This window comes from Tamandua tetradactyla, chromosome 5 (genome assembly GCF_023851605.1).
Source record: "Tamandua tetradactyla isolate mTamTet1 chromosome 5, mTamTet1.pri, whole genome shotgun sequence".
NCBI classification, from domain to species: Eukaryota; Metazoa; Chordata; class Mammalia; order Pilosa; family Myrmecophagidae; genus Tamandua; species Tamandua tetradactyla.
Genome location: NC_135331.1, coordinates 66,719,890 through 66,729,876, shown reverse-complemented (window position 1 = coordinate 66,729,876; position 9,987 = coordinate 66,719,890). Strand labels below are relative to the sequence as shown.

Below are 9,987 nucleotides of genomic sequence, written 5' to 3'. Positions count from 1 at the left end.
TTTCAACTTGGTGACCAGACTCAACAATGAGTCCACTTGCCAGAACTGGAGGTTAAGCTCAGAATCCCAGGAAAAAATGCTTCTAAACTGTATTTAAAAAAGCATTCTCTTGGGAATGCTTTTGGATAGCTGACATCTCTGTTGCTCTTTTTCCCCCCTCTGGAATTTAAGCCCTTTTCTAAATTAGAGGGCATCAGGACTGTGTTTGTCAGTTTTTTTTTTTTTTCAATAACTTTGGTTAAAAATTATGCAGAATTTGATGTATGGTGTTTAACTTCTCTGTTGGAATGTAAACTCCTTGAGGGTAAGGACTATTTCTGTCTTTTTTAATTGTTGAATCCCATTACCTAGCATATTGTCTGACAGAACCAATGGTGGAAATCTTCCAGCATGCTTGCTTTGAAGGTGTCCTTTTCAGAACCTAGCTCCATAAACTGTGGCTTAGGCTGTCTTCTACTGTGATGTTTTCCAAGAATCAGTAATTCTAGAGCTTTTAAAAATCTAACATTATTGAAAAACCTTGGGGTTCAGAGTGTTTTAGGCTAGTTTGAAGAGAGAGAGTGGCGTCTATTTGTATAAGCCCTAGAAGGTATTTTTTCCCTTGGATGACTGTGCTGGGACAAGCTAGCAATAATATATATATTTTTTTTCCCTCAAAGCCTAAAATGTCTGATGTGAACCTTTATAATATCCAAAGATACAGTCTACTTAAAAGTGTAGCAAAATTACTATGCCTAGATAAATCCATTGAAACGAAACGATCAATAACCCATCTATTGATACTTTAGCTAGAATCCAACAGCTAGGCAAACTTTCTTACCTCCATTTCCTTGCTTATCTGGGAGTAGTCAGCCAAAATTTAAGAGGTGATGGTGGTCCCTTTACTTATTCAGTCCTCGGTCTCCTTGGAGCTGCCCACTAGGGCAATGATGAGTGATAATTGCCTCTGGATTTTTGTAATGTGTTTCCTCATATTTTAGATGTTTACTTTAACCTCCAACTGATTTCATCTAGAACATTATCCATGATGACAGTTGTTTACTTTCAACTGGCTTTGAGTTGATTGGTGACCTGAAGAAAATGTTCGTATTACTTATGCCATGAACCACATAATGACTTCCTACCATCCATATAGACTCCCTTCATTTTCCTACACGTTGCAGAATTTGTTTGTTTCTATTCATTTTTTAAAAAATATCAGATTATGATTTCAAATGCTTTACCTGATTAAGAGCAACTAATGTCCAGATTTCCTACGTGAGCCTACCTTTAAAGAACTGACCCAAGGAAAATATTAATGCCCTAGGAAGATAGTTCGTATTTACTTGACTTTGGAAATATAGATAAAAATGTTGCACTTATTTAAGGTAAACATCATGGAAGAGGGTCTGTAGAATGATCATTAAGAGTTCAATATGGGAAACAGAAACCTGGTTTGGAACCCTAACACTGCCACTTGTGGACTCTGACTCTGAGGACAAGTGCTCAACAGCCTTGAGTCTCTGTCCTCTCATCTGTCAATCTACCTACCTCCATGAGGTTACTGTGAGATCAAGAGAATGCATGCTTAGCACAGGGCTTTAGGTACACAGTAAATGGTCAATAGATATTACCTTTAAAAAAAAGATGTACTTTTATTCCTAAAAACGTTCAGATAACTAAGAGATCTTTAAATGAGAGATATAAAGAATCAAGTGTATTATTCATTGCTATAAAAATCAGATATGATCCATGGAGAAGGAAGATAGAGTTATATTTGAAACAAACTGTTTTTTTTTTGTTACCTTTGTGTTTAATGATGCTATTGCTTCATTAAGGGTCAGTTTAACTGATGCCATGTGAAAAATATCTGTATATTTTATAGAATAGTGGTAGAAGATATTATCCAATATTTTGTTCAGGCTTTCTTAAACTGTACTCCACAAAAATTCCTCTCATTGGGCAATGAGAATTATATATATTCCTTTTTTTTTTTTTTTTTTTACCTTGGTCTTCAAGAAACTGAGCACTAAATTCAGTGCCCAAATGGTAATAACCACAATTGTCAAAGTTTTTGTATTTCTCCCATACTTCTACATGGATTTTGTATTTCTTTTTCTTTTTCACATGGGCAGGCACCGGGAATTGAACCCAGGTCCTCGGGCATGGCAGGCAAGCGTTCTTACCTGCTGAGCCACCGTGGCCCGCCCAGATTTTGTATTTCTATGTGAATAATTTCAGTGTTCATGTGTTTTATCTTGTGATGCCTAAATTCTTTTGGGGAGAAGAAAGTTGTTATTTAAGAGATACTTTCTAGAGTTTGTCTATACTCTTTCAGCTTTCTTTTTCCTCAAGAAATACCAAAATTGGCATTTGGAAAATGCTTTGAACTCCTTCAGAGGAAGAGTACTGTGCAATATTAATATAATATATTTATTTTTATAAGTACAAGTAAATCTTGAAAGATATTCTTGTAAAGAGATCTCCCTCTGTGGTGTATAGTGGAATGAGTGACTTCTAAAACATATTATTTTGTGATATTGGACTTTTTCCAAATTTTAAGCAATTTGGGCTTAAAGTATTAAGCTCATATATATACAGGATTTCATCTCAAAATGATGCCTGGTGTGACTATGAAGAAGTGCCTCTTGGCATAACCTGAAGCCTAGTGTGGAGTTTGGTGCTGGCACAGGGACCTCAGGGACCATTGTGACATCATGGAAAGATCTTGTGTTTCAGAGTCAGACAAACTGAGGTTCAGATCCCAACTCTATCATCTGCCAGCTAGATTAGCTTTAATTTTCTTCCCTGTAAAATGATGATTGCAGTATTTGCTTTGTATGGTTTATTGAACAATTGCTTTGTATCAGTAAATGATGGCTGCTGTTTGCCTAGGCTGGTGGCCGTACTGGACTTAGAACTGTGGGCTGACGCAATGGAGTGAGTGAGTTGGGATTGTAGGGCATAACATGATATTGTTGCTCAGGTCCAGCCTATGGAATAATCCCCAATCAGATTCCTCCTCCTTTCTCCACACTTTCCATCTTTCAACCCAAGGAGTATAGGAGGGCTGTCGTTCTGTTAAAAGGAAAGGTGGGTTGGATCTTTTGGGCAGGAGCTTTGCTGGAAGCTGCATCCTGGCACTTGAAAGGATATGTTTGGAGCTGCTGTGGACACCCCTGGTACCCTTTTCTTTTGGCATGGGCAGGCACCAGGAAACGAATCTGATTCCCTTTTTATGCAGAATTATCCATCACTGTGCAATTAAGAAAAAAATTTTTGATGGCTGACCAGAGAGTCAGAAAATTATATTCCTTATTTCTCTTTATTTTCCAAGTTGAATAGCATATTATAGAGAGACTGATTTGAAAATAAACTGACTCAATGGGGTTAATGCGTAATTGGTACAGAATTGCTGTTTGGGATGTTGGAAAAGTTTTAGTAATGGATGATGGTAGCACGATATCATGAATGTAATTAACACCGCTGAATGATATATTAGAAGGGGGCTAAAAGGGGAAATTTTAGGTTGTATGTATGCTACTGGAATAAAATATTTTTAAAAGCCGTAGAGCTATACAACATAAACAGTGAACCCTAATGTAAAGAATGGGCTATAGTTAACAGTACAGTTATAAATAATAACTCATCATTTGTAACAAATGTACCATACTAATACAAGGGTTAATGATGGGGGTGGGTGGGTTGGAATGCTGTCTTTTCTGCATGATTTTTCTGTAAACCCACGACATCTAATTTAAAAATTATTTTAAAAATTAGAAAAAGTTTATGAAGCTTTATATATATATATATAAATTTAAAAAATGGCTCTCAGATATTTTAAAGAGATTGCTGTAAAGTGTGATACATTGGTGGTACCAAGATAATTTTCAAAACCTTGCTGCATTCTCTTTTAATTTATCCATTCCATGTGCTCCTGTTGGGCATCTGCTGTGTGCTGAGTATTGTTCAAGGGGGTGAGAAAGGAGAATGAAGACAGAACTTGGCCCTGTCCCACACACAACACTTTCTACAACCAGATCCATCATTCTTTTATGTTAAACATTATCTTGCTTTGTATCCAGATATCTGCATGAAAAGGAAAGATGTTGGCACTCAAGTTTCAATGGTTAGTGTGGGCACAATTGCTTATCCATCCCTTCTGACTCCTTGTTAATTCCTGTTTAATTGTGAGTCTTCCAAACCTCTGCTTTCACACACTCCCTGGCTCCTTGCACAACAAATAGTTTAGTCACTCCCCCACAAACCATTCACCACTGAAAAAGTTGTTTTGTAAAGTGATATGTTTTCTTTGACTCTGTGCTTTACAGCTGTAGTGGTTTTGGTTGTGTTCGTGTCTCCTTTCTTGTTTGGAATAGTGCATGTTATGAAATCCTGTGCTAAGATCCCTGGCACCTGAATTAAGCATCTTATTGTGAGTGTGCTAGGAATTGTGAAACATACTTAAGCAATGAATTTTTGCACACCCCAAAATTAAAGGTACATGCTAGATTACTGACATGGTTTTCCTTATGACCCTCTCAACTTCTGTCGCCCTAAAATTAGATTTTCTTGTTTGGGTTAGTAAAGCGTGTGGTTGCAGACCCTTGTAGAGTTATTGTGAAATATTAGGTCTGTATTTCCAGAGGCATTAGCTACTGCCTGTAACCCAATTCTGATGGGAGAGTGAGTTGTGCATGTCAGTGACATTACAAACACAATGAAACTAAAAAAAGAAAACAAACCAGCGATAAAAAGAAGCAGGCTATTATTTTTCAGTGGTGGGAAGAGGTTGCAGGGGTGGCTGATGTTTTTAAAACTCTGATTATTGATCTTGTCCATTGACTTACAAATAAGACTGTTAATGTGTCGGTGTGGCCCAGATAACCGATGATTATTGTCCATCTTTAAACTGTACTTAGCAGTGAAATGTATATGTAATGCATGTGAAAAGGCCAGCTCTGTCATACTGCCACAAGATTTTATAGGAAATAATTAATTTTATCATTCATTTTTCCCTTGGCCCTCCACCCCCTCCCCATTTATTTTTTCTTCTAACTGATAAATGTTCTTACTGGATATTCTGGCTACCAGCCGGCAGACCCAAAAACAAAATTTATAGCTCTACAGTCGAAACATCTTAGAATACAACTTTTTTTCTTTTTTAAAGGGTAGAATTAATATTTTATTGTTGTTTATAATCAGATAACAGTTGGGTCTATAGTCTTCATACATGATCTTTCTTATTTTGTAAATAAAAAAAAAAATTACAAGTTAAGTTTTAAGCAGCTGAGCTGGTTATGTTTCCAGAAAACATGATTAGCTTAAGTCATTAATGGTGGGTTCAAGCTTTTCCTTATTAGCGCTAGAAAATTCACCCACCTTTTGTCTGTTTTTTGTAAACCTGAAATGTTGGCATGCGTTTGACTTCACACTGTGCAGCAACATCCTGACAGTCACCTACATCTACTTAAAGGAATGTCACATCGTTATACCTTTCCGAGAGGAAACAGAAGAAAGGCCTGATCATTTCATAGGGCCCACACCATGTGACTGAGAAATCAGCTACTACAAGTTTATCTCTAGTTTCTTTCAAGGCTGCAAAAAAAAAATCTTCCTGGCTGCTGATCTGTCATGCCAGGTTGGCTGCTGAGCATCTGATGATCGACTACAGCATATGCCAAAGAAGACCCAAAGAGTGGAACTAAGGCTGGGAGAGAATACAACTTTTTAAACCTTCCCTAACTACTGCCTTCTGAACTATGTACCTCATCACAGGGAGTGAGGCAAGTTAAAGTACTGTAACATCTAGGGATTTTAGTTCAATTTCACTGTAACCTCAATTTTACTACCCTAAGTCCAGATTGTTGTCAGAGAGCTCCATATTACACATTTGATGGGCAGATTCATCTGCCTTCACTCTTTGCGCGCAGTCGATGTGTGAGCAGCAAGGCAGTAATACGTCTTTATTTCAGCCAAGCCTTGGATTCAGTCCCCAATGACATAATCTCCTATAAGGTGGGAAATCTGGTCTAGACCACAGAATGTTAGGGGGGCCCACACCTGTTCAGAGGACCATAGTCAAAGAGTAGTTAATAGCATTTCATTGTCATCCTGGGGGAACAAAATAAGTCACACTTGGCAGGAGTTGGACCTGGGCCTCTTGCTACTTGACATTTTCATATAACAAATTAGAATATGCAACAGGATTGCTACAAAGGGTGTGTTTATTAGGTAGGATCAATGCACCAGTTCTTGTACAGTGTTTCTGTCTGTACCCAGCAATGGTTAGGAGGCATGAGATGGAGAGACCAGGGCAAGGAAATCAACCATGATTTGTAGTATTTTAAACTTCTGCTGATGGAAGGTTTGAAAATGGGGATGGCCGTGAGGGTAGAAGTAGGAAAGAGGAGGCAGGATGTTGTGGAGAAAGAACTGACCCAGTGATTTCACCAAATATATCCACTTATTGATTCATCCATAAATTCTTTCTATTTTCACCCATTTATTCATGCATCAGATATGAATAGGTACCTACCCGCTCTGTTCCAGGTACTGCAGTTGACACTTTAGACAAGGCAGTGAACAAGATACAGTTCCTCGATGTGAGGAATTTGGTGGGGACAGAGAAAGGACTTGCCAAAGTGAAAATTAGGGTCAGGAGAACAGTGCTGGGCAGTGATGGCGGGATTGTGAAAGGGATCCTGAAAGTGATGATTTCATGCATTTGAGCTATGTACATGGCCTCAAAGAGACGCAGGAAGAAAGAGAGGTGAAGAGTTAGGACCACACCTGAAGATTTCAGAGTTGCCCACTGGTGGTAAGAAATTGAAACTAGGGACAGATGAACCTTTTGGGAGAGTGACTGTAGCAGTAGGCCTGGGAGAGAGTCCTGGTGGTGTATGGCTCAGGGTTTGGCAGAATGGTGGAGGGGTATCAGGGAGGGCCTAGAGACCAAAGGAGAGCTTAGCATAGAAAACAAGTGGTTATGACAAAGTTGTTAGAAATATACTTGGAATTCACTTGTATAAGGTGTTCATTTAGGGAGCAAGCCTTAGAACTAAGTGACCCCACATAAGAAAACTACCTGGACTTAGCAGAGTAAAATTCTTAATAAGGTGAAGAACCAAATGGGACCCAAGCAATTATATAAATATTCTGTTGAGTGCTTTTGGGGCCACTATGGGATGGTGTGTGTCCTGAGAAGAATATTTAAAGCAGTTTATGTGTTGGAAAAAATAAAAAGATGAAAAGAATGTTAAGTTATTTAGTTTGGGGAGAAGGCTGAAGGGGCAAACAGATTAAGTTCAATAGATGACTAGTAGCTAGATGTCAATTTCCATAAGAATACAAAATTAAAAAAAAGCTTATTTTCAAAGACTGTAGAAAGAGCTCTCCATTTGGGGTGTCAGTGGTTAATTGTGGTTGTAGCCTGGCCTTGCCACCAGCGTACTGTAGGATCTCATAATGTTAAATACTACAACATAATCGGCCCACTGTTTTTCCATTTGTAAAATGTAGAGATGTGACAGATGATCACTAAGCCCATAGCCTGAAAGTATTGATGGGCTATACTGTTAATTGTCATTGTAACCTATTGAAATTCAAAGAAACCCAGTCTGAGGGATTTGAGTGAAAGTCTGATGCCTAAATCTATAATACTAAAATGAGTCTAAAGAGCACTTTGCTTAAGAAAAGTCTATTAACTGACCCTCAGAAGAACAATTTCAAAAATATTAAGGATTTATAAAGAAAAGTTACATATACTTGTTAACATTTACTAGTTAAGTTGGCTGGTCATCTTCAAAACTGGTCCCCATTCTAACTGAAATGATTTCTTTCTACTTGAATTTGTTTTTCTTGATTCAGTGACATGTGTGATGGTGGCCTGCCTGCCCAAAGAGGTTTTCCCAACACACCTTTGTCCCATTTGCCCTCAGGGGATTTCAGATAACTGGCAAACACCAAGCTGGCCCTCTAAATTTGGCCCCCTCTCTTTGTCACAGAGTTTAGCAGATTGGCTGGAAATGTGTCTGCAGAGATTAGATATTCCAGTGACCGCAGTGCATTTTTCTGCTCTGAAAGCTATCTCCCAAATCAGCCCTCTACCTTCTGGTTTATCGGGAGGAGGAGAGAACAGACAGATAACATCCTGGTGATGTGACCCTGACCTTTGCCAACCTTTGTTAAGACTTCATCTGAAGTCAGGCCTAATGTTTGTAAACAGGATGTAATTAAGGCTGGGAACTGACAGGGTCTGACATTAAGACAATGCCGAGCTGGCAGGGAATGGTCTGTCAGATGTCAGCTCTCATTGTGTTCTAAGTGCCTTCATAATAATTAGTGTCCTCTGTCTGAAGGAAGTTCACTCAACGCGGATTAATCTGTCACAGTGTGGAGGCCATCCTTGGGAGGGCAAGTGTTTCCTCTGATAAACCTTAGAACAAGAATGTGAAAAAAAGCCAAGAGACTCAAAAGAAAACTGTGAAAGTCAAGACCGCCGGTGACAGGTGCTGCCTGAAAATTAGAAACAGGAAGTTAGAAAAAAATTTTATTTAAAAAAGTTCCCTGCTCTGCATCACAATCACAAAGTGAATGTAGGAACTCCTGGTGATCAGAATTGGTTGTAGTCATCCAGGGTCCACTGGGGTCTGGGCAGTGACACAGGAAGACCCGTGTTCAGAAAAGTCCACCCATAAACACATTGTTTGTCTTTTGCCCTTAATGAGCACAGTGTGCATGTCAGAGTTGCCTGTGCTCTGCAGCCTGTAAGGGGATTTTGGTTTAACATGTAATCGATCCACTGAGACCAAACCTGCCTTCTTCTATCAGAAGACATTTGTTGAGCATTTTCTGGTAGTTGGTGCAGTAGTGAGTGAGTCAACAGATGTGGCACCCGTCTTCTTGACTTTCTAATCCAAGGCAGATGAGCTCAGTGCTGACTGATGTTAATAGCTTTTTGAGTCAGCGTGAACTCTTCCTGAATCTCAAAAGCAGTTATAGAAAAATAGGCTCTTTGAACTGGAAGGGCCTTCAGGACTTCTCCACTTCAACTATCACATCAGGGAAGTGACAGCTTTTACCCAAGGTTATGCAGGAGCTGGTGGCAGAGCCTGTGCCTGACCGATGGACCATTTACTTTTTCATATTAAATCCTGTTCTTATATAGGAGACCCTTTGCTCCTTGGCCTTTGGGGAAGATGGAGGCCCCGAGGTACATTAATAGCCGTTCTCATTGGCACTCATCTGACTGTAGAGTTTAGTGACTCTTCCTTGAATAAACTTGTACTTACCTTGCAGCTCTTTAAGGCCTATATTTAAATAAGGCTCTTCCAGGTCTCTTTCAGTTCCTTAACTTGGAATGTCCACAAATGTATACAGGATGGATGACTAAAATGGTTCAAGTTTGTTTTGTAGCTAAGAATAAAACCAATATTCTTTACCTAAGGCATTATACTTTTCAATGGGTTCAGTAATAATTGAAAAAATCTTCCTGATTAACAGTAAGAAATAAAAGAAGCCATATAATAGTTCCCAGGAGAAGAGTGATCAGGAAAGACTTTATCAAAGAGGCGGTGATTTTGAATATGTTTGGTGCCTACTTTAGGCAAAATAATCTAGTTGCATTATTTTTCTAGTTGTATGGATTCCTTAATTCAGATGCTGCTGCTGCTTGTATGGATAGTTTCCCTCCCAGTTTATTTCGTTGTCAGCAACCTTGTTTACAGGATTGACATCCAGGGTAAGGGGAGTCTGGCTGAAAAAAAAAATGTGTGCGTGTATTTTCTTATTTTGCTCATTTACATCCTGAAGCAAGTTTTCAGAAAATAATTCAAGTCATTTTCAAGTTCAGATAATAATTGTCTTCTTTTTTTTGCCCTTCCTTCTTGCTATTAAATCAAATCCACAAATTACTCTTTGTCTCATTCAGCAATCTGCTATGTCCCATCCCACTCCCATGCCCAATTTAAATTAATGACATGTGCCTAGTGATGAAGTGTAGGGGAG

The 9,987-nt window shown here is 38.8% G+C and overlaps 1 protein-coding gene across 5 annotated transcripts in view; it reads left to right on the top strand.

The window, feature by feature from the left end:
- Window positions 1-9,987, top strand: part of MECOM (MDS1 and EVI1 complex locus) — a 573,761-nt gene that overhangs the window by 153,450 nt on the left and 410,324 nt on the right. The window lies entirely within an intron of this gene.